Source organism: Ammospiza caudacuta, chromosome 2 (assembly GCF_027887145.1).
Source record: "Ammospiza caudacuta isolate bAmmCau1 chromosome 2, bAmmCau1.pri, whole genome shotgun sequence".
Taxonomy (NCBI): Eukaryota; Metazoa; Chordata; class Aves; order Passeriformes; family Passerellidae; genus Ammospiza; species Ammospiza caudacuta.
This window is the reverse complement of record NC_080594.1, coordinates 34,734,588-34,755,636: the sequence shown is the minus strand read 5'-3', so window position 1 is coordinate 34,755,636 and position 21,049 is coordinate 34,734,588. Positions and strand designations below refer to the sequence as shown.

Sequence of the window (21,049 nt, the reverse complement as noted above, 5' to 3'; positions counted from 1 at the left end):
CCCAAACAAAAATGCCCACCACTGCTCTGGGGTCTGTCTGGATTCCCTGCACAGCCTGGCTTGCCCTCAGGAGGAGGCTCAGAGCATGTTCCTAACCCTTCTGAGCAGCAAGCAGACAGTGTGGGCTGAGCACAGCGCTCTGGGATCAGGACTAAGCCCCTTCCTCCTCTCCAGACACTGCCCTGCCCCAAGCTCTGCATCTCTTCAGACACTGATGTTGCAGCAGCTCCCGGCTGGAGCAGCAGTCTGGGAGCATGGATGAGATGCACCCTGTGACACAGGGAGGGGTTTCACTCCCCTGCACGGAACAGGACCCTGGCACAGCCCGTGTCAGATGCAATAAATCACCACTCCCCTGCTCCTGCACAAAGACCTGCCCGGATCCAAAGGCAACACTGGCTGGGCAGGCAGCCAGTGCACACCATCCCCATCCTGCACTCATGCAGCAGTGCTAGCCTGGCTAGCTGGCAGCTGCAGCTTTTATCAAATCAAGGCTTCCCCTTGCTCAGCAGAGAAATCACCTCCCTTAATCACCCCTAAGCAATCCTCACAGTATTTACACATGCTCAAAAAACTGGTAGGACCAGCTCTTCAAGGATTTGGGAACAACAAGCCTGCAAACATTTCATAGGATGCTTCTGATTATCAGGGTGTGCCTCAGAAAATATAAAACAAATGAAGCCCAAACCCAGAGAGACAAACAGACATGCATCCTTCATCTCTATACAGGACAGGAGGAAATGGTGGAACAGCCCAGGAGGGGCTGTGAAGGGATGGAGTCAACCAAAGCCACCTGCATCCTGCACCATGGAGTCAGGGGAGCTCAAACCAGTGGAAATGTGATGAAAACTGGGTCAGAGGGTGCTTGCTGCAAGGGAGGGATGCCTTTTGTCACCCAGAGAAATCACTGTATGGATTGTTTGGAGATGTAACCAAAAGAACTCCAGCAACAAGCACAAAAACATGGGGCAACATGGCTTAAGGGAAGATAATGCAGGAGCAGAGCTGGAGTTTTGCCCTTTTCACCAGGAGCTCAGAGAGACCTGCTGCTGCCTGTCGTGCTGTGGCTACATTGGAAGCAATATTCTGGGTACCTTTCCTGGTCTGCCACAGCCCTGTTTGATAGCTATGTCTAGGTCACAGGATAACCCTTGAAGGAATCAACCAGGGCTGCAGTCTCCCTCATGTAAGGATGAGCTGCAGCCAGGCAAGGAGAAAATTTTATAGAATCATGAAACCACAGAATGGTTTGGGTTGGAAAAGTCCTTACAGATGATCTAGTTCCAACCCCTCTGCCATGAGGCATCTAGAGCAGGTTGCTCAAAGCCTCATCAAACCTGGCCTTGAACACTGCTGAGGATGGGGTATGCACAGCTTTACTGGGTGGCCTGTGCCAGTGCCTCAACATCCTCACAGGAAAGAATTTCTTCCTACCATCTAATCTGAACCTGCTCTCTCCCAGTTTGAAGCCATCCCCCCTTGTCCTATCTCCCCATGCCCTTGTAAAAAGTCTCTGCTCTCTTGCAGCCCCTTTATGTTCTGGAACGTGCTCTAAAGTTTCCTTGAACCCTTCTCTTCTCCAGGCTGAATAATTCCAACTCCCTCAGCCTGTTTTCATAGTAGAGGTGCTCCAGCCCTCTGACTGTCTTCATGGCCTCTCCTGGTGTCTTTCCAACATATCTGTCTACTGCTAGGGGCTGTGATAAGCTGGGAAAGTCTCTGCATGGTATGGAGAAGGAGCCCTCTCCCACAAATCATTTCAGAGCTTCACATTAAGGCTTCCAGCCTCCCAGCATGGGGCAGACTTTAGGTGGTTGGGATGCTCTATAGTCCCCTCTCCCTTTAACCTTGGTTCCCAATGGATGGAAGTCACAGGACAGGAGGGAACAGAGCTGATGCTCAGATGGATGGTGGAATGACTAAAACTGGTCATTTCTGCACAAGGGCAAACCAAGGGGCGCGGAGAGCTTTTCTCTGCCAGAAGAGTATTTTAAGGCAAAATGCATCAAAGTGTTATTGAACTGGGACACAAAAGCTGCAGGCAGGGGCTTAGGAGCTCAGTCCAGCCCCTCTGAAGGGCTGGACCAGGCCCAAAGGAGCCAGGCTCTGACCTAGATGCTGCAAACCCCGCGGGCTCCCAGCACGGCTTTGCAGGGGTATCATCTGTCACATCTCCAGTCCAGGAAGATCCCCAAAGCATGAGGATCTGCAATTTTGGCTGAAAAACTAATGCATCATGCAGAAAAACAAAAACTGTGAAGTCTCCTTGGCCACAGAGTGGAGCAGAAAGGATTTTTTCCCAGAGAGGGTGAAAAACTCAATGGCAACCATTCCTGTTTCCCTCCACGACCTCAAGAAGTCATCCCCATGTCAAAGGGGTGCCTCCTACAGTGCAGGTGAATGAAAATTCTCCATGGTCTGAAAGGGAGAGCTCAGAGCAGGTAAAGGGTTAACGCAGCCAGACAAACATAGCTTCCATGAAGCCACTGGGTCTGTGTCCCTTTTCTGCAGTGCCCAGAGCCTGGCCCTTTCTCCCTGGGTAATCAGCTGGAAGTGAGCAGAGCCGAGTGATCACCGCCCCTGTTCCCCACTCGTGACAGTGTCCTCGGGGCTGGGAGAGGCAGGAGCCCCGTCTGGCCCCAGCAGGCCAGCACAAGCCCACTGCCGAGGCTTTGTGCCCCACAGCCCCTCAGAGGAGCAGCTGAAGGTGAAGGCATGAAGACATAAGTAAGTAAACGGTGCCCAAGCGTGCGCTGCCCCACCACGGCATGAGCAGAGGGCAACAAACACCTCTGGGTGGGCTGAGGAGGCTTCTCCAAGGAAGGGGTTTCACCTCTGGACATCTGCAGAGAAAGGACTTGACAACTCTGGAGATTGGCGAGGAGGAAGAGAGAGAGCCTGATCCCAGCCTTCAAGGCACAGCTGCATCCTTTTCCTTCTCTCTGTATTAACCTGATGCTGCCCTGCTTGGAGAGAGCATTAGGAGAAGAATCTTGGCATCTCTGGACAGCCAAAAATATCCAGTAATTAATGCACAAGCGTGAACAGATTTAGAGGATGCACTCGTTCTTCATATCATCATCCCCCAGCACAAATACTGCCTAAATTCCTCTTGGGATCAGAGCCAAAGCCTTTTTTAAAGCATGGATGCTTTGTTATTAATCCGTGCAGCAACCAGGAAAGGGAGAGATGGATTCATTTTATTGAGGCATAATCAAAGACAAAAAATATCTCAGCTGGGCATCATCTGCTTCATGGCTGTTCTGGTCCCACATCAGGAAGATGGTGAGACCTGCTTGGCTAACACAGCCCTTCCCAAAGGAGACACCGGGACAGGGTGTCTGGACCACAGAGTCCTGCCCTCCCACACTGACAAATGCTAAGACCTCCTTGTATGACAGCCAAGCACCTTGCAAGAGAGGTGACGTGCTCTAATTCACACCCTCCTACTCTCCTCTGGTGTGACACAGTTGCAGAGCCTCTAGACAAGCCTCCTAAGCTAAACTGAATGAATTCACACCCCAGAACCAACACTGCCCTCAGTTTAAATTGCTCTTCTGCCTGCCTGGAGCTCACCCCTTGGATATATTCGGAGTCAGCAAGCACATCCTCTCTCTGCCTTTGTTTCGCTGGGCTTGGCTTTTATAGCCTCGTATAATAGCTCTCCATCCCTCTGAGCTGCTTCAGAGCCCTTTTCCCTGCACCTGCTCCAGGCTGAGTTAATCCCTCTCAAGCACCAGATCGAAGAGCCTGGTCCTTCCACGTTAACTCTTCCGTGCCCATGTCCCACAAACACCCTTTGCCTGTTTCCCTTCACCTTTTTGCAACACCCCCAGGGGCACCCAGGACCAAAGCAGCCCTGAACCCCCAGTCTCAGCTATCCCAATACGATTCAATCTCTAAACACAGCACAAAGACCAGACACAGCGTGCCCCAGTGTACAGGCTGGTGTACAACTTAGGGGCCAGCCCCATAGCCTGAGCTCAGCTGTTGCCCTCTGGCCGAGCACCCCATCCACCTCTCAGCTTGGTTTTGCAGGCAGATCTCAGCATGAAAAATGAGAATGAGCTCAGATCCTCCCTTAAAGGCTTTAAGCAGATTTAAGCTCTGCTGCGTGGGCTTAATCTGTCCAGCAGTGCCCTTTGTCACCTCCCCCAGCCCCCCCTGGCAGAAATCTTCTCCCCTGACATACTCCCACATGCACCGTGTAAACTGCCAGCACATCCAGGTAAAGGAGACCTGGAGCATCTCCTTTCCCCAAAAATGAGAGCACAGCTACAGGCCAGTCCCCTTCAGTAATAGTTCTGGATTTCCATCTCCCTCCACCTCAGAGGCTTGAGAATACCCATGGCAGTTGTCAATCACCAGCTGAAAGCTCCCTTGAACAGAAAATGCCGTGGTGGACACAGCAGCGGGGCAGGGATTTTCTCGGGCTTGTGGCCATGTCAAAGCCACACCTCAGTCATTTCATACAGGGACTGGGGTGCTGATGACAGGGAGCAGGCTGGACTTGAGTCTGCCACAAACCTGACTGCCTTGGTCACATCACTTTGCCCCTATTTCATGTGTCACTGCTTTGCAGATGGCATTATTCCTTCTGCGTGTCATCATGGTGTCCTTACAACATGACAAAGGGACTTGATTTCTACTCTGAGCAGGGCCTGCTAGAGCAAGCCCTGCTGGCTTCCTCAAAACCTGCTTTTCCTTTCACTCATGACTTGATCCTTAATTCTGGTGCCAACAAGAAAGTTTTTCCCAACCAGTTCTGGCACATGGCTGCTGGCAAGCACCAGCCACCAAGCGAGCCAGCCCCCACGCACACAGCAGCACCTGTACACAGGCACCCATGCAGGAGGGGTTCAGACCTCACATCCCACTCCTAAGGGTACAAAAAGGGTTTCTGAAAGAGCATCTCTCGCTCCCCCTTGGGTTTTACAACCCCACTGCCTGGGTCATGGGCTGGAGCTGAGCTCCAGGAGATTCACATGAAAGAGCTGCTTAAATAAGCAGGAGGCAGCTGATGTTCCTGGGAAGAGCAGGTGGAAATAGAACCCACCAGGACAGATATGCCTGTAGCAATATATTGCACTGAGCAGGAGTGAGTGGTGAGCACTTGCATCAGGCTCTGCACCTCCATCCATGCCTGACTCTGCTGCTTTTTCCCTGCCCTAGTCCTTGCTGCCCCAAGGATGCTGCCAACAGGTGACTCCTGCTCTCACCTGTGTCCCAAAATTTGTTCCTCCTCAACTCATTGCTACCCTGAGCAGCAGGGCCAGCCAGGCTCCCTGCACCTTGGGCTACCCACTCTCCATGTGCAGAGCAATGGGTGAAAGATGCAGCTCCAGGGACCCCGTGTTGCCTTCCCTCCAGTTTAACAGCGGTTCAGCACGCTTGGAACCCAGGCTGACCTGGGCAGGAGGATCCATGAAGATATAAGATGGGATGGAGATAAAAGGTGCCCTGGGGAAAGCCTGCAGCAAGGTCCTTGCTGGATGCAGAAGACAAGCAGCTGAGGATTTAAGAGCATTCTCCACCGCACACTGAGCTCCCTGCTCTGCTTCCAGCTCCATTTGCTGTGGCTGCACTCCCCACCAAGCTCAGAGCTAGCACAGCATCCAGGCAGAAATGGTAACTGGCGATAAATAACTGGTTATCTATCCAAGCACGACACAGGCTGGATCTGCAGAGCCAGGCGTGCAGCCCACACTCACCTGCAGCCACCTGAGTGGGAGGTGAGGGACAGAAGACCAGAGCCACATCCAGTGGGACACCCTCTGCCAGAAAGCACCAAGCTGGTGTCTCAAGCTCAAAATAGCATGTTTCAGGGAAGGGAGGAAAGACTGGTATTTGGGAAATCCAGATTCCTATCTCAGCTTGGAAACGCCAAAGCCATCAGTATCCTGCACCCCAGCAGCGAGTTAGCCTTTCTTGAGAGCAGGAGCTCTCTCTCGCCTTAACTTTCCAGGAGACTTTCCAAAAGCCCTGCGTTTGTCCCAAAAAAATTGAACAAAGAACAATACTGAAACCTCAGGATTTTTTCTCAGTGCAGAAATCCTGCTGCTCTCCAGCCAGCACCCAGGCCTCGGTGCTCAAAGTTTCTGTCCAGCCCAGCTCCACAAGCTGAACTGGGGGGCACTTGTGGGGTTTTAACCATCCGGGACGCAACTTTCCCATGCACCACGCCGAGTACCCCGACTTCAGCACCCCCAAACACCGGCGCTCACACCAGCGCTTGCTGAAGGCAAAGGCAGCAGCGTGCTCCGCGCAGGGTGCCCGCTTCGGGCTTTTTTCCCCAAATCCCTTTAAGCATTAGACACACACACGCTCGCACACCAACACACACGCCCCCACCCCGGAGTGCAGCTGCTGCGCGGCTCCCAAAGCCACAGGTGCCCCCGAGCATCCCCCGAGGACGCGGCGGGACCCCGGGCGGGGCGCGGAGCCGTCCCCCCGCGGCGGGAGCAGCGGCGGGGCTGCAGGGACGAGCTCCCCCTCCCGGGGCCGGGGGGCGCCTTACCTGCCCGGGGCTGGAGCGGTGCCCGGTGCCCGTGCCGGTGCCGCCGCTCCGGGCGCGCCGCTGCCCGCAGCGCTTCTCCTCCCGCAAGCACCGCCCCGACGGGCGGGCCGGGACCGGGACCGCGCCTGCGCCCCGCGCTCCGGGCGCCACGGAACCGGCACCGGGGCACGCCGCGGAACCGGCACCGGCACTGCGAACGGCACCGGGGATGGGAACCGGCACTGCGAATGGGAACCGGCGCTGGGATCGGGAATGGGAACCGGGAACCGGATCGGGAACCGGACAGCGAACCGGCACCGGGAACTCTCACTAGGAGTGGGAACCGGCACCGGAAACCGGCACTCCTCACTGCTGGGAGCTGTGGTCGCTACTGGGAGTGGGGACTGGCACCACCCGGTAGGGGGAAATGGGAACGGTGCCAGCTTGGGGACCAGTCTGGTGAACCGGGATCCGGGTCCAACATTGCCCGGGCACCAGGACCTGGCATCGTCCAGAAAATGTGTCCATCACTGGGAACAGGGGCTGGCACCGGTTTGGGTAGGGAACAGGAATGGGGAACTGGGGCTACCCTGACACCAGCAGCACCACCTGGGAGCTGGAACTGGGACCAGCACCTGCATACCCGGACACTGGCACTGCCACTGGGACCTTCCAGGCATTGGCACTTGGCCCAGCATTGCCCTGGCACCGGATAGTAGGACAAGGCACTGCCTGGGACCTTGCCCTGTCACTGGGAGCTGGACAAGCTGGAGCACCATGCACCACCACCAGCTGGGCCACCGAGACACCAGCTGGGACTGGGAGGCTTTGGGACATAACCCATGGAGGGTGCAGGGGAGAGTCATCAGAGATTGTAGGATTTGGGTGCAAAGGGCACATCCCCTGTAAGGAATAGCATGGGACATGGTCACAGAGGTTGAGGAGATGTGTTTTCCAGCCCAAGACCAAAGTTAATCCGCTTTTCTCTTTTGTAAGAGGAGAGCTGAGGCACTGGGAGGAGGGGATTCAAAGGCTGGGCATGCACTTGGCCCACCTGCACATCCATGGAGGTCCATGTGCAACAGGCATTGTGGGGCTGGTGTTGGGCCAGGTGTCCAGGCTGCTGGAAAGATTTCCCAGCTCACAAAAAGACATTCAAGAGGGGAAAACCAAACAAGAGCCGCACAAAAGTGCATCCTTCTGGGTGGGAAGGAGCCAGTGAGGTTTTTACAGACCCACTGTCAGGGGCAGCTCTGATCTGATGTGCTGACTTGACACACAAGCCTCATTGGTAGTGTTCATGGTTGATCATAATTTAAGCCAAAAATAGATGGCAAGGAAAGAACAACTAAAGAAAACATTTGGAAGTGACAAGAATAAACTTCTCACATTTAAAATCGTGGGTGGTCAGACTCTTCTAAACAACAAAAAAAAAAGGGCTAGAAAACCAGGATTAGCTGCTGCCTGCCAGTGACAGTGTGAATGCTTAAGGACATCTGCTTGCCACAAAAGCAGTAATGCAGCGAAATTTTGGTGATAAAATTAGAAAGGAGGCCGTGCCCAGAGCAGCACTGGCCTGGCACAGGCTTCTGTTCCCATCGAGGTGTCACCTGCAGCTGTACGTGGTCACCACGAATCACATGAGTGGTTCACCTCCGCTAGGACCAGCCATTTCCTCCAGTTTCTCATTATCTGAAACCCTCCTGAACTTCTTGTATTACGGCATTTTCCTGTTAGTTTTGTAATTTCATTACTTATTCAATTCATACAATATTTGTGCTACAATTATTTCAATTCATTTATTAGTTAAATGAATAGGAAAGCCAAAAATCTGTAGTTGCATTAAGGCTCTGTTTGGCAGCAAAAGCTGTTTTCTAACATTTTTTTCCTTCTCTTTGCTTGTTTTCCCCTCTCCCCCACAGATCTCAGAGCTGCTCAAAACCAGGTGTTTCATACACCTCTGTTCTGTCCCCTCATTAAAATCACCCAAGAAAATGGCCCTAACCTGTATTTAGGTCTCCAGCCTGTCAGTGCTGAACCATCATCCCTCCATGGTGGGAAACTCCAGCAGCAAAAGGCAAAGAAAAAAAAAAAAGACAAACCTTCAGTCTATGAAGATTTTTAAGGGGGAAGAGCAGACCCTAAACAGGTCTCCAACCCCAGAATCCCCTTTATAGTCTTAAAACCAGCTGCCAGGCAGACTGGGCAGGGATGGAAGGTGCTGCTGCTGCCCCCTGGGAGGGCAAGGAGAGCATAGAGCCTCTTTCGATTTGTGATGTGTTTTAATTGAGAGACACTTCATCAGTGTAAGTTAATTAATGTGGTCATCCATCCTTCCTCTCAGCAGTACAGGTACCTCTTGTCCAGTTAGTCAGCGTGGGCTTGCTTTAACAGAAAGTAATTTCCTACTGAGCTGTTTCACCAGTTTGACCCCAAAGCTGCTGAAGGGGAGGATCTCACTGCTGGGAACATGGGGACAGAGGGGCACAGGGTGGAGTTTGTCACCCACAGGGGTGATAAGTGATGCTGTGCAGAGCTGGATGAAAGGATTAAAAAGAGGAAAAATGAAAAGAGAAAAAGGACTCACCCTTGAGACAAATCAAAAGCAGGAGCCTGGCTTTTATTTTGTTAGCAGGCTGGAAAGCACTAGGGAAAAGCTGGAAAACATTAGGGAGAAGCTCTTCCACCGCATTTAAGCAGCGAGTCCCCAGACAATCCTCTTGCCCCACAGGGAAGTGGAGCCCCAGCCTGCACTCGTGGCAGGCCCAGATCTTCCTGATTAACTTAGTTGCATTTTCGATTTCAGCCTCAGTGGGGGAAGGAAAATTATGTAAATAGGATTTATAACGACACTTCACGTGTCCTCAGTGCCATGCAAATGAAGCCACAGTGACAGGGCTGACATGGAGGCTGTGCAGGGGAAAGGAAGAAATAACAATGCTTTAAAACCAGACCCCAAAAATAAGTAGGAATAAGGTAAAAGGCAAAATGGATGAGGAAATCTGAAGCTGGTGATTCCTCCAACAAATAGAATATCATGATTCACTCTGGGCTTTCAAAGCAGATAACTTAGTGAGGTTTTCCTTCCTCCCAGGAATATTTGTTGTTCCTTCTCATTCTGGGGGCCCCCAAGGTGAGATTTAATCCCGGGATGGTTCGAAGTGAGTGTCTGCCTGCCCAAAGCAGTGGGAGTTGAAGAGCTGCTCAATCCTGCCATCCCTGCTCCTGCAAGGCCAGCTTTCCCCTCCCGAGGGCATGTCTGGGTGAGAAAAGTGAGATAATTGCAGATGGGCAGTTGGTGCCTGTATCCTCGCTTTTATGCCATGGAGATTCAGGGAGCAACCTCCAACAGCCCCATCCCCAAGGCAGGAGCTGCCTGGGGAGAGTTCTAACTCTGGTGAGTGATCCCATCAGGGTGCAATCTGCTTCTCCTCTTTGAAGACATCACCAAATGAGCTTCTGGTTGTCCGTCTGCACTTGAATGAAAAAATCTCATTGTGCAGAATTCTGTGAACTTTTTCATCCCTGAGTTGCAGTCTCTGGAATACCAGTAATGTATTCTCTCCTTTCCCTCTCCACATGATTGCAGCATAATCTCCTACTCACTTGATTTATTTAGGCAGGCCTTCAGATGCTCCAGCAATGGGAGTCATTTAGGTCCCTCTGCAGATATGTATTTATTTATTGCTGTTCATTTAAACTGCAGAGCCAGTTGGCAGGAGAGACGCAAGACTGGGGTCACAAGGATGTTAAATTATTTGCTGTCAAAAATAGCTGGTTGAGAAAGTTAAATTAAGCAAGGTCACTCAAGGTCATAGTCAATCACCAGTGGGAGGAGATGGGCATTAATTAGCTCTTTTATTTATGGGGGTCACCATGACCAAAGGACCAGCAGTTGTAACAAAAAGGCCAACTGTAGCAACTCCTCATATTTTTGGCAGAAGCAGCTCTTGGATGGGAAGCTGAATTGCTGCCCTTGACCATGTTGGAGAAGTTGAGGCTATTGAAAGGCAATGTTGTGATGCTCAGCAAGCCCCACAAAGCATGGGTGGGAGACTTTCCCCTTTCAAAGCCTGTCTCGGGGCTGAACTCAGCAATGCTCCTTCCACAAAAAACCTTTGCCAGCGGTTGGGGAGGTGCTTAGCATAGAGAGGTCTCAGAAGGCACCTGAGATACTTGGGGATATCTTTGGCTGCTCATGCAGACAGGCCCTTGACTGAGATTTTGCCACCTCCCTTGGCAGACAGTTCAGAAGCTGCATATCCATTCTGCTAATACTTGTATTTCATTTCCCATTTGAACTTCATCAGCAGCTTCTTGCTATTATGGGACCTCGTAATACCCTTTTCCTCCTTGTTTAAGACTGCCTAGGGTCAGGCCTCTCCGGCCTTTCCATTCTCCTCTACCATGCACTGCCAGGGACATGACTTAGTGGAGGAATGGCTGGGCTCAATGACCTTAGAGGACTTGCCCAAGTAAGTGCTCCAACTCAAGTAAGTCTATGACCAGTTTAGGTGGGAAATTCAGTTCATAAACTGGGTAGGAATAACCTGGCAACCAGAAGATCCTCACTTTGTAGCTTGCTGCATGACCATGCCCAGGAGAGCAGCACGAACACGACAGCCAAGTATTTAATGGCAGCAATGACATCTTTACCCAAAGATCTGTATTGTAACTGTTCATCACGAAAAGACCCCCTTTTTCCCAGTTTCTGCAGACAATAAAGGTGGAAACCATAAGCCACCCTCTCCCCACTGAGTACACTGGTTGTGGTTCGGGGTGCACATGCACTGTGATCCGCACTGCGGCCAGCTGCAAACAGCTCATGCTAATTGAGAACTCTGCTGGGAAATCCATACCATTAATTAATTGTCTTTATCAGCACTCGCTTCTGCACAGTCACAAATCAGCTCTCTACTGGGCTGCCTGCTAGTAAAGCAACACGGAAGGGAAACAGCAAGGAGCTCCTTGATTAGAGGAATGAAATCAGGGCATTGGGGTATGTACTGGAGGAAAGGATTGATGCTGCCCCTGAAATGAGGGTGGGAGCTGTGGCCCTGAGAGATGCTGAGACTGGCCTTTCTGAAAATTTAGGGAGGTAAATCAGCAGAGGAAAGGTTATCTGGGATTGTATCTAAAGAAGGTAACTCAGGTATCACAAACCAAGTTCTGGCAGCACCTGTCTGCTTAAGCATTTAGTCTTCTCCTCTATCCTGAATCCTCCTTGAATTCTTCTCATTGGAGGTGACACCAGGTGACACAAGCATGAGAAATGGGGCTGAGGTCCCCAGTCTCTTGGCCATGTGAGCAACCTTTTGCTCAGCACTGCATAATCAGAAGAAAGCTGGACTTACTCTAACACCTTTCCTACTCTGCATTGCTCTGGTCTCCTACATGAGTGCTTCACAGAACCACAGAATGGTTTGGGTTGGAAGGGACCTTAAAGATCACCTAATAACAGCCCCCTGCTGTGGACAGGAACATCTTTTGCTAGACCAGGTTGCTCCAAGCCCCATCCAACCTGCCCTTGAACACACCCAGGGATGGGTAGGACCTCTGTTACAGAGACAGGCTGAGAGAGTTAGTGTTGTTCAGCCTGGAGAAGAGAAGGCTCCAGGGAGACCTTAAAGCATATTCTGGTGCCTAAAGGGGCTACAGGAGAGCTGCAGAGGGACTTTTAACAAGGGCATGGAGTGGTAGGACATGGGGGAATGGCTTCAAAGTGCCAGGGAAGGTTTATATTAGATATTAGCAAGAAATTCATTTATATGAGGATGTTGAGGCACTGGCACAGATTGCCCAGAGAAGCTGTGGCTGCTCCATCCCTGGAAATGTTCAAGGCCAGGCTGGGTAAGGGCCTGGAGCAACCTGGTCTCATGAAAAGTGTTCTGTGGATGGCAGGGGGCTTGGAACTAAATGGCCATTTAGTTCTCTGCCAACAAAAACCATTCTACAATTCCTGGCCACAAACCCTCCAGGGCTTTGGTCAACATTCAGCCATGACCACCCTTCTGAAGAGGGCCAGGGCTCAGCTGCTTTGGCAGGAGTACACCTCTGCCTGAGAGCAGACAGTGTTACAGAAGTTCAGTCAATTATCTTGATTTTTACACAGGATTTTCCACAGTGAAAAGCAAGACTGTTTGGAAAACAAGCAGGTTGCCAGCAATCCTACATTCCCTAGAGTGGAGAGGAAGGAAAGGAGCAAATGGCACCGCTGTCCTCTCAACTGCTCTTTGTTTATGACAGGTTAGAAGCAACCCTAACAAATGCTGCCTCCAAACCATCCTGACAAGCATTTTTCAGGCAATTTGCCTGCCCTTTCTATTCCTCCCTGAAAAAAGGAAGTTTTTTCCACTTCTGCCACCATCTCTGCCTTCACCTCCCAGCAGAGAGACATGGAAACTCCTGATCCAACAGCTCCTGAGCTGGGTAAGGCAGAGCTGCATATCAAGGCTCTTCCACAAAACTCATCTTGCAGATAAGTAGTTTGTTTTGATAAAAGATCAAATAAGATCTTGGATTGACAAGCCTAAATCATCCCTGGGATCACTTGAATTACTTTGGATTTACACTGGTATAACAGAGACCTAGTTTTGCTTGATAAAATCTTCCCTCTCCTACCAGACATGTTCTCTGTGCAAAAGCAGTGGCTTGTTCCTGAAGGACTCACAGAAAGGCAGAATTCACTTTTCCTAAGGAAATTTTGGAAAACCCTGCTGTGTTTTGAGTTTCTCCTTGTTTCCCAGCTGCCTAGCAATATTGCCCATTTATAAGGTGTAGATACATCAAAGCACTGCATGGTTCCTGTGGCAGAAGACTTTGTTGTTCCAGGCAGTGACCCTCAGATGTTACTTTTGGACTGCCCTCCTTGGCTTTTGGAGTGGCCATACCTGGAGAGGAGGAGCAGGGAAGTGTTGGACCTCGTAGGAACACCTTGACCGAGTCCTTGCTACCACTAATGTAGAGCAAAGCTCCCAGAAGACAAATGTGATTCAGATGATTCTCTGCAAGGCAAGACAGTAAGATGAGTAGCCAGTGGATCAAAAAGGACAAATTTTCCCAGGAATTTATTAATTTTGTGCAGTATATTTCTTACTGAGCTACCTCCAATGAACTCCAGGATCTATGGACTGGCCACTCACATCCCCTGCACTTCAATGAAATGGATGTTTTGGAGGGGCTGAGGTACTTTCTCATGGTGGCCACGTTTTCCAACTGTTCCTTTTCCCCTGCACCAGGAACTATGCCCTCCTGTTTTCATCACTGACACCCCATGGGAACTTGACCCCTGTGAATTTCCCCACCACTTCCAAGGCAGATATTTTCATTCCACAACCTTCTCCTCTTCAGCAAGGAACATCTGTAGGACATGTCCTGGAGGCTTGTAGGGTACTTCCTTCTATGTATTGTTTATCAGCCTAACCTTGACCTAGCATCAGCGTGCAGCCAACTCTAGCACTTGTGCTGACTCCTGCACTTGGTGAGGAAACCAACTCCAAAATCTGCTCCCAGGTGTCTCTGATTACAGAACTCAGGGGAAATTGCTTGGGTATTAATTGGAGAGGTCACCTCCACACCTCAGCTTCATCCGGGCTGAGATTCAAACACAAGGTAAGCATAAAACCATCAGTGCAGTCAAGATTTATTTGCTGCAGTACAGACAGGCTGGAAAGGTAGGCTGTGGGGGAAAAACAATAGTGACGTAATTCTTTGTGAAAACTCCAGGAGCAAGGCGCTTCTTAACATCCTCATCTAAGCTCTGAACTGTAACTGAGATGCTGTGCTTGGGAGTTCACAAGAGCCTTGACTTGGGTACTCAACATTTGCTCAGAAATCATCCTCACTACTTGCAGTGTCTGGTGATTGACTTCTGCCATGTCCTCCCCTCCAAGCTCTATGTTTTAGGGGAAAAATACTGTACTGTAGCCAAAAAGACTATGTAGGAGAAGGAGATGTTCCCAAGTGTACTTTTTTCAGAGATCTTTGACACCAATAGTCTTTCATTGCTGCCAGTCTGAGAAATGAACTCAAGCATAATTTTAAAAGCTCCGGATATGCTTTTTTAAAATGCACTGGGGAAAGCAGCAATTATCCAGCACAGCTGATGAGACTGATGCTTACCAGCAGACAGTCCCCTCACACACCCATAATCTGGATGCTAATGAAACCAATGACATCTTACATACCTCAATTTCCTGCTTTTACAAAGTTTTAGAGAATGGGAATGTTTCAGTGTTGAGGCGAATATGAGTATTTGCCCAGAGAAGCTGTAACTGCTCCATTCCTGGAAGTGTTCAAGGCCAGGTTGCATGGGGCTCTGAGAAACCTACTCTAGTGGGAAGTGTCCCTGTCCATGACATCAGGGTTGGAACTGAAGATAGATGAGGAAGTAGATGATCCTGAAGGTCCCTTAGACCCAAACCATTCCATGATTGTAATTTTAGATGCTCTGTATCACCACTGCAGCCTCAGGCATTGCAGACAGGGTGACAAGGCCCCCTAAGTTTTCAGAGGGTTCCCAGAAATGCTTCTCCACAACCCCCAAAACTATGATGTGTCCAAGGCCTGCCTAAACTTCAGCAAAGCCTGCTGATTTATCTATGGGGTTCTTTTTCAAACTTTATATACTTGGCCCTCCAAATAGCTTTCTCCCATTTTTTTGCACAACACAACTGCATTAGTCAAGTAAATGAATAACGATACAGTTTCTGAGGAGAGCTGTGGTGCTGTCAAGAAGCAGTTGCCTCATTAAATCTGTGTCATATCTACTTTCACTCACACAAGGAGGCATGTCTTGGCTGCTGGACAGTGGTCAGGAGCTGGGAATTTGGGCTTTTTTTGTGTTTTGGATTCTCAGTGTTTTTTTTTTTTTTTAATGAGTCAGTGTTGCACAGCCTGTAGGATGCAATGACAAAGAAATCAGGAATGCTCTGATGCTGCAAAAAAGTAAATATTAATCCATCTTCTGGAGAAAATTATATGCAGCTCACAGTTAGCATTTTCCTTGCAATGTAGAAGAAGCAGAGTTTCTCCATTTCTCTCCTGACTCTGCAACTGTGCAGTCTCGTGCTGCAATTACTGATCTCATTAATAAAGCACTGCCTGACCTGGCTGGGATTTGGAGAGGAGATCTAGGGAAATGATAGCTATTGCAAGAAGAGGTAGGGCTGATTCACAGCTTGGCTATCTTCCCTCTGAATCAGCAGGAAAATAATTAATATACAGGCTAGCAATGGGAGACAGCAGCCAGCAGTCCTCCTACAATCTGAAGTCCTCCTTATTTTTCAGTAACTCAGGTAATTTTACTTACTTTCCAGTTGTGTTAATTAGCAAAAAATTGTGTGAATCATTTGGTGAGGAAAAGCAAAGACAAAATTATTAGCTTTACCTTTAATTCTCAGTGGAGCCTCTTGTTTAACCTGGGGAAATGTTTGCCACCTAAATGCCCAGGACTTGCCACAATGCTTTTAGTGGACCTCAAGTAGTCTGGGCTGTGGAAGTTCATAATTTCTTCTGCATGGGGTGTGTGGGAGGGATTTGGGATGCCTGACCTGGGTGTTGCATCCTTTGAGAGCCCCTGATCTTGCTCAAAGATTTCCTGGGGGATGGCATTGTCTCATACGTACATCTCTGTATTTTAAAAGGGAAAAAGAGAGAATAAACAGACCCAGCAGCAGTCATACAGCACAGAAAGACCAATCACCATGTATGAGGCTGGGAAATCTTACTGCCCAAGGATATAAATCCATCTCAAAGCATCCAGATTACTTCATCTTTGCATATGGCGTTTTAATGGCTGATGATACACACAGCCAGTGGAATGTCTTTTCATTGTTAGATGTCTGCCAAAAAGAAGGCATTAAGCCAAAAAGAGACAGAGAAAAAAAGTGTTTCAAAAGTTCCTATTTCAACTCTGAAGCCTGGAAAAAAAACTGAAAAAGCCCCAACAAAACAACCAGTTTACTGACATCAAAAATTTAGAGAAAAAAGGAAGATTAAATTCCCCTTCACATTCAGCTTCTTACAAGGTAAAAAACCCAAAGGAGGGACAAGGCTTGTATCTAATTGGTCTATTGGGGAATACTTTCCAAGTCTAGCTTTGGAGGGGGCAGGCAGGGGATGCTGTAGGATCCCTGTCCCCAGAGGTTCCAAAGAGGCTGAGCTGTGCAGGGCATGGCAGCTGTAGGGGTGGAGCATCGTGCCAGCTCTCACTGGCTCATCTCGTTCCCCCAAGGGGAAACAAGGTAAGTCCCAGGCACAAACACCCCTGTGCTTTTGGCACAGCTCCCACTGCCACAGTGTGGCTGGGTGCCAGTTTTGATCTGGGGATGAGTTAATCAGCGAGACTCTTCAGCCAGGGACACAGGGCACCCTAATTGGAGAGGCATTGCTCCAGTCATACCCACAGATGAGTGTTATCAGCCTGAGGTCTCTGTCAGGAGAGGTCCCACAGCCTCATGTCTGGGTGAGTGCAAGTGATTGCAGGAATCACATCAGTCACTTCTCATTAGCCAAGCCAACGGAAAAAAAAATCCTTTAATGCGAGACCATAGTAGAGTTTCAGTCTTCATATTGACATGAACCATACCTTCACAGCTCATAGAGATATATGTTCTTTTCCAGGACCCATGTATGAGACTTAAAACTACTGTCACACCATAATGAATAAAATGAGACTTCCCCTGCCCTCTCTAATTTGCTGACTTCTGACTTCAAGCTTCAGGAGCTTGAAGCTTCAAGCTGCCATCTCTGATATTATCAGAGAATATATATATACAATTATAGTATGGCTCTCTAAGAAGAGACAGCCAAGCTGGGCATGGATTCAGGCAGAATAACACCAGGGTTTCATTTGAAATCAGAGGTTGTAAAGAGATGTTCTTTACTTTCAGCCTTCCAACATGATGATGTTTCCACTCCAGATACAAATTACCACCGTTGCTGGAGGTAATTGTCTCCAGTACTGTGTTTAGCACTGTTGAACCTAATTAAGGCAAGAATGGCCAGGTTTTTATTCTGATTTAGGATTTTGCCCTTAATATGTTTAAACATTGATTTCTCCTAAAGCCTGATCATCACGAGTTTGACCTGAGGTTGTTGCTCTCATGGTTTTACAAACCTGACAAGAGGCTGCTGATGTGCCCTGTGATGCTTACTGGAGCGGAGGGGATCTACTGGGATGTAACACAGCTCATGGCACGGAAAAAAGGCTTTTTATGCCACCCTGAACATGAACACAACATGATGTGAGCATATGGACAAAGCCACTTAGTATCAGATGTCCTGGGCGTTACTGAAGAGCCACAACCACTCTGGAGGGATGTGCACGAGTGCCTCGGTTGCAAAGCAAATTGATAGTGAACTGTCAAATCCAGGGGGATGTGGCAGAAAGATTTTCAGCAGAAACAATTCCACAGCGTTAATCAGCCCTCCTGCTTTAATTAATGTCAGCAGCAAGAAAACAGCTGGAGTTTGTTTGTTTTTCAGATAACCTATATAAAAATATCCCTTCTGTAGCAGCTCTGTTTTCATGCTGTGGCTTGCAGGTTCATTGTTGTTTTTCATTTTGTAACTAGCACTTAATCTTGCTTTCATTTCAGCTGAGGTGGGATGTTAAAAATGAGATGACTAAAGAAAAAATCCCAAACAAATAGAAGAAAAAAACCCCAAAACAAATGAACCCTCAGAGGACTCTAAATGAACAAAACCCTGTTAAGCAATAAAACCCTGTGAAGCAATGACTCACAAGTGCCTGGACAGGTTTGCCTGGCTGCAGAGGGGATCTGCTTGTTCTGTTCATCACTTCTCCTACCTGAGAAGTTGGATTTGTCCCCAGGCTTCTACAATACTGCAATATTTTAACAAATGTACTCCGTTCCACTGTTCGGCACTGAGTCAACCCACCAGCTATAAGGAAAAAGCAGTGCTAAGGTTAGACATCCACATAAATCACTGCAGCTCTGATACTCGGCCAGCCTATAAATACTAGGGCTTTGACATCAGTTTACATCAGCAGAGTAACTTGCTTAATTCCATTTCTGCGGGATCATGTGAGCTGCTGTTGATTAGCATTCACCTGCCTGATTTACAGGATGAGAGATCAGAGTCAGCACCCTCGATGTCCCAAGGTGTTGTTGGGTGCTGTGCCATGGGCACGAGGTCCACAGGACCTGCACACGCTCCAGCTGGTCCCTGTGTTCACTCTACGTGTGTGTCAGGGCCACTAATTACTGCTAATTTCATTAAGTTGGTGTGTGCCTCTTGCATGCACTATAAAGTCAGTCTGAGTGAAGATGATTAATGAGGTTGGATGTTTTTAGTAGCTATTTGTATTGCTGTAGCAGCTGGAAAGTGTCATGCACTGAGAGCCTTGGGTGTTGCATGTGAGCAAGGTGAGATATCCAGCTTGGGGGTGACTTACCTTGGAAAGAAGTTTACGAGCCAGGATGCTAAATTAACTATAGTGATTGCAAAATAAGTCTAAAGTAAATCCACAAAGTTTCTGCTTGTAGGTTGGGATGTTTTATACATCGCACACAGTGCTTCACACAACATTAGTTCTGTCTTGGCAAATACAGAGTTTTATGTGTCCCTCACATACAAAAGGTGAATGAGGTGAATGAGGACATCATCCCAGCTCTGTTCCTGCTGAGGGTGCAAGGAACCTCTTCTTGAGCTCGTCACATTTTCTCCTCTTGGGTGACCAAGTTTGCATCGAGGCATTTATCCTTGTCCTGCTTCTGTTAATCCTCTTTCATGCTAGCACAACCATGGTCCATGTCCCCATAGGGACCCATCAGAGAACCCCTCAAAAATGACCCACAGAAGAGACAGACCCATCACAGCTTCATTAGTGACTTCATCGTCTTGTCCATTTCCACAAATTTAGGAACAAATATCCAGGCTAGATAGTCAGCTCCTCTGCTAACTCTGTCCATACAGCACCATGAACAGCCAAATCTATGATTGGAGCCATAGGGATTTAAGTGGTGCAAGTACAGACCTTCACTTTTAGCCTCTGAACAGGCTGAATTAAAAAAAAAAAAAAAAAAAAAAAAACCAAAACAGCAACAACAATGAAAAAAAAACAAAACAAGCACCAAGAAACAAAAACCAAGGGGGAAGGAGAGAAATTAATAAAGCTGCAAGTAAATTGGCAGTCTTGAAAGAGAATCATCAAGCTCAAAATTCAATTTTCTGTTTGGGAGGAGGGCTTTGACTGAACCACAGTGTTTTTATCCCCAGGGAAATTTCAAAGCATTACTCCGCTCTAGACCAGCCACAAGCTCAATATGCAAAGTTGGATTTTACCCAGCCTCAGAGTTCTGGCAATGCTTGTCTGCAGAGTCTTGATGTGCCTCTGTATGCAGCACCACTGAGGGGAGATGGCACAGCTTGCCCCAGCCATTTACACCGCTGGCTCTGAGGTTTGCTGCCCTGGGTCTTGGCCCCTGAATAGTTTACTCCAGGTTGTCCCTGCAGATATACAGCTTCAAGAGAGAGAAGCAGGAGAAAAAGGGGTCTCTGAGCATCTGGGAGAACAGCCAGAAGAGGAGAAAAAACCTTATGGTCATTACCAGACTCTGGCTGCCAGGGTGTGACGAGACTTGCTGGATTAGTGCCTGGTTGTCCACAATTCCTGCCTGGAAAGGTTCTGCCCTGCAGTGATTATCCTCCTCTCTCACTGAAGGGAACAGGAAAAGGCTGAAGCAAAGGCTGTGCAAATTGCACACTCTGGGCTGCCCACACATTCACCTGACTCCTGCCTTCTCCTCTCCCACCCATATCACCGACCTGCAGTCCCTTCTAACTGGTGTGTGCTGGGAAAGGCCTTTGAAGGGAAGATGGTGCTGCAGTGTTTACAGCCAACACTACTCTCTGAGCAAGGCCCAGTGCCCAAAGGGCCCCAGTGTTGCAGACATTTCTCCACAGAAATCCTTTCTTTCGGATTTCTGTGTCTTTGGGAGGCCAGAGGCCTCCGAAGACAAGGTAAACAATTATTATCAGCTGCTGGGGAATGCAACAGGGGCACCTATTTTGATTGGTGATTGGTTCATGTTTTATGTTTATAATTAAGGGCCAATCACCAGTGCAAGCCAGGGGACTGAGTCCTTGGCCACAGCTTTGTTGTGGATTCTTTTTGTATCTCTTCCTAGCTAGCCTAGCTGCTCTGCAAAACCTCTCTCCTTATTCTTTTTAGTATAACTATAATGTATTATATCTTATATTAATAAATCAAGCCTTCTGATTCAAGAAACAAGATTCACCGTCTCTCTCTCACCAGCTGTGCCCACTCAGGCGCGGTAATACCCCAGCACAAGGCAAAGACTGGGGAACTCTACTGCCATGGAGGCTCTTGGCTGCAGGCAGGCAGGTTCTTAATCCATGCAGGATACACAAACCCTGCTGTTGTACTTGCACACCACTGGCCAAGATGTACAACCACCCATCTACTGAACAGCATCCAGAAGAACCAACCAGCCCTGTGCAACACAGACACCAAGAATCACCTGGGAAATGTTGTATTTAAAACAAAATTCTTTAATAGCTTGT

The 21,049-nt window shown here is 48.8% G+C and overlaps 1 protein-coding gene across 1 annotated transcript in view; it reads right to left on the bottom strand.

Annotated features, from left to right (window-relative positions):
• The window catches only part of CAPN5 (calpain 5), a 52,707-nt gene extending 46,111 nt beyond the window's left edge, over positions 1 to 6,596 (bottom strand). Inside the window, exon 1 of the mRNA XM_058824806.1 lies at positions 6,518 to 6,596. The gene's annotated coding sequence lies outside the window, so the exon portion shown is untranslated. The remainder of the gene's footprint in view (positions 1 to 6,517) is intronic.
• Positions 6,597 to 21,049: the final 14,453 nt, after the last annotated feature.